The following is a 3,849-nucleotide window of genomic DNA, read 5'->3' as shown; positions in this document are numbered from 1 at the left end:
GCCAAAAAAGATAATAATATCCCACACAAAATCAACCCCTCTGTCAGCTCTATTATTCCTAACAATCCGACCAATATTTTAAAAGATATCTCCAACATTCCAAAACTTCCCCCTAAACACACAAATCAACGTGTCCTCTTCCATATCCTCTGCTCAGCAGAGTCTTGCCCCAGGACGAGATTTGACAAGTACTGATGAACCCTCATCCTTACTTCTCCTATCTCGACCGCCCCCTTCCTCAGCCACGATGCCTTCCTCAGAACCCCCAGATCGAGGTCATACCACCAACACAACGGGTACTGATACCAACTTGGCCGGAGATGGCGGCGCCGTTCTTGGGAATAATGATATCGGAGTGCCCAACAATGGATGTCAAAATCGAACTAGCTAAGGACAGTCCTTCGAAGCTAATGATGGAGATGTCGATACCATGGAGTATTGACAAAATTCTCAAACTCGTAAGTAGAACTTATCTATCGTCTTTAAACTATTTACCGGATCATATGAATACAAGAATCCCGAACTTGACCCCAAACCTCCCCCATATTACGTTTATGGTGTGGAATGTTCAAGGAACAGGAAAGAAGAGTAAAATCAGTGCGATAAAGGAAGTAGTTAGAACTTATAAACCCTCTGTTCTAGCTTTGGTCAAGACCCACATGGGGGGAGATTATGCCACTAAATTAGGTACTATCCTAGGATACGATGGGAACTTCAGAGTCGATCTAATCAGTTTTAACGGAGGCATTTGGCTCTACTGGAAAACCGACCTCGTCTCTGTTAACCCGATTATTGAACACCAACAGTTTCAGTTTATTACTGTCGAGATTGCACGAAATGGAGAATTCCCGTGGTTCTTTTCAGCTATTTACGCTAGCCCGGACCCTTTAAATCGCCGTGCCTTATGGGAGGAATTGTAGTCATTTGCTAGCACAAATAACAGACCATGTGTAGGGTAATATTCGTATAAAACCCCTTAAAATTAAGGACTATAACGCAATTTTAACATGTGATTAATTGTCATAAACGAAAAACAAGAGAAACGATAAAAGAATAAGAATCAACCTCGGGTCCTTGTGCAATTCGGCCTAATGAACAGAAATCAATGTAGATTTCCTCCTAATTATTGCACCCAAGATCGTCTGAGACTGTGCCCCTTGTGCTAGAAAGTACTCTCTAATTGCCTTGCAATATTGAGAGAGTTTTTGTGAGTTTTCTGATGTGAGATCTAGGATTTCAGAGAGAGTGCCTCCAAAACCCTAATTTTTGTGCAAATGACAATGATTAGGTCAAAAGGAGAGAAAGCCTCTCCTTTTGTTTCACTCGTCCAAACCGAGAGCTCCAAGGGGGAAGTGGGCTTTCCACTTTCTCCTTATTTAAACTCGTTTTGCTAAAATGTATATGACGGGTTTTAATTATAAATCGTCATCCGTTATCGGATATTAAAATATCGACTAATAACATGAATCAGTCGACATGTTAATACTTGTCCGATAATGACAATATTGTATAATTAATTAATTCAATATACATTAATTAAATATAATCGTTTATATTCAATTTACGAATTAACTGCTTAATTCACCTTAGCCGTTATTTCATCCGTATTAAATAATTATCTCAACATCGCGTTTGACTAATCATTAGTCAATAACTCCGACTAACTGCTTAGTCATATTAGGCATCAACATGACTGTATTTTCATACTGTCACATCTCTCAAACGTATCCTATAGGTGTGACTTTTAGGGACCAGTTGATCACCGCCATCTGTATGACAATAACGTCAAACTTATCTAGCAAGCCAATCGTTATTGATAAACGTGGACCAACTGATAATAATACAAAAGTATACCCTTTAATCCTTTTAGAGATTTATATGTCATTGCACTAACTGTAGAGGACACCAGCCCCAACAAGCTCCCACTTGTCCGTACAAGTGTACGTGCAATAACGTTATCCGCACTAACTGGAGGACACCAGCTCCAACAAACTCCCACTTGTCCGTAAAAGTGTATGTGCGATAACCGATTCTCATATCCATTTAAAATTTCTCCCACTCAATGTAAAACAATTTGCAGATCCTGATCAGCAAAGGTCGTATTTTACAATCGATCTGTATCAAGAGTGGTTTCCCCGACTAGAGAGTAACTTAACTGATAAAACGAATCCGTATTCGAGCATGGCCATGCATTTCGATTCTGACTCCTCGAGTGGCCCTGAGAAATATCGAGTACCAGATAAAGGCTGAATATTTCCTTCAACTCGACTCCTGCCGATCTAAGCACAGCATGAAGTGACCCAGAAACAATCTACTTGGCCCCCTGTTACGGATGACCGTGAGAAAGAAACCAAAGTCACCCAAAATATGCCTTAATCTCAAGAGACAGTCGATAGTCAAAAGAATCGACTTTTAGGATCACCATGGAGGTCCTATCCACGACCTGGCACCGAATGTTATAAAACATTTAGGACTCCATGTCGTTGTCACAATTGTGTCCTACGAGATATCCGTATAACTCGCCTCTGTGATTGGTCAGTCAACCGTTTGACTTATAGTTCGTTGAACCCACCATCAACCAACGTCACAAAATAATTGCCAGAGTTATCAGCTCACTTGGGCAATTAAGGACCAAAAATATAATGTTTGTTCAGTTCACTTTGTGGTGTTCAAAATTGTCGTACAACTCCACATGAAAAACAAAATATATAAATATCAAAACGATGATGTCGTATAGAGTACACAAGAAAATGAATCTAATCCATAAAAGAGTACTACAACTCAGGAACACGTTTAATTCCCATGGAATTAACATGCCCTTCATGCTTATCTTGTCGTAATGGTTTAGTGAGAGGATCTGCTATATTATCATCTGTATAAATCTTCTCTATCACCACCTCCTTTTGCTCCACGTAATCTCGGATTAGATGAGCTTTCCGTTGTACATGTCTAGACTTGTTGCTAGACTTGGGCTCCTTAGCCTGGAAGATGGCACCTCTATTGTCGCAATAGATGGTGATCGGGTCATTCGAACTAGGCACTACAGATAGTCCTTGTAAGAATTGACGCATCCATATCGCTTCCTTTGCAGCTTCAGACGCGGCATAGTACTCGGACTCAGTCGTAGAATCTGCTGTAACACTTTGTTTGGAACTCTTCCGGTGATGCAGCGCCATTAAGAGGAAAACGAATCCAGACCGAGATTTCGAGTCATCTCGATCCGTTTGGAAGCTAGCATCTGCACAGAAACTAGGTTGCGCATAGCTTTTGTTCGCCTCCATAAGTCAATACCCAATCTTTAGTCCTCCGTAGGTACTTAAGAATGTTCTTGACATCCATCCATTGTGATTCACCTGGATGCTGTTGGAATCGACTTGTCATACTCAATGCATATGCCACGTCCGGACGTGTGCATATCATGGCATACATGATTGATCCTATAGCCGAGGCATAAGGAATCCGTGTCATGCGCTCTTTCTCTTCCGGTGTCTCTCGGTGCCGAGACTTGCTCAAATGCACCCCTGGAGCCATAGGAAGAAACCCCTTTTGGAGTTAGTCATGCTGAATCTCTCTAGTATCTTGTCTATATAAGACTCCTGACTGAGAGATAACATCCGACGTGATCTATCTCGATAGATACGGATGCCCAAAATTCTTTGTGCCTCACCCAGATCTTTCATCTGGAAATGGTTCTTCAACCATACTTTTACCGAAGTTAAGAGAGGTATGTCATTCCCAATCAGGAGTATGTCATCAACATACAATATTAGGAAGACAATCTTACTCCCACTCGACTTGATATATAGACATGGTTCCTCGACCGATCGAGTAAATCCATTTTCTTTTATC

Source organism: Silene latifolia, chromosome 11, assembly GCF_048544455.1.
Source record: "Silene latifolia isolate original U9 population chromosome 11, ASM4854445v1, whole genome shotgun sequence".
Taxonomy (NCBI): Eukaryota; Viridiplantae; Streptophyta; class Magnoliopsida; order Caryophyllales; family Caryophyllaceae; genus Silene; species Silene latifolia.
This window is presented reverse-complemented; position numbering follows the sequence as displayed.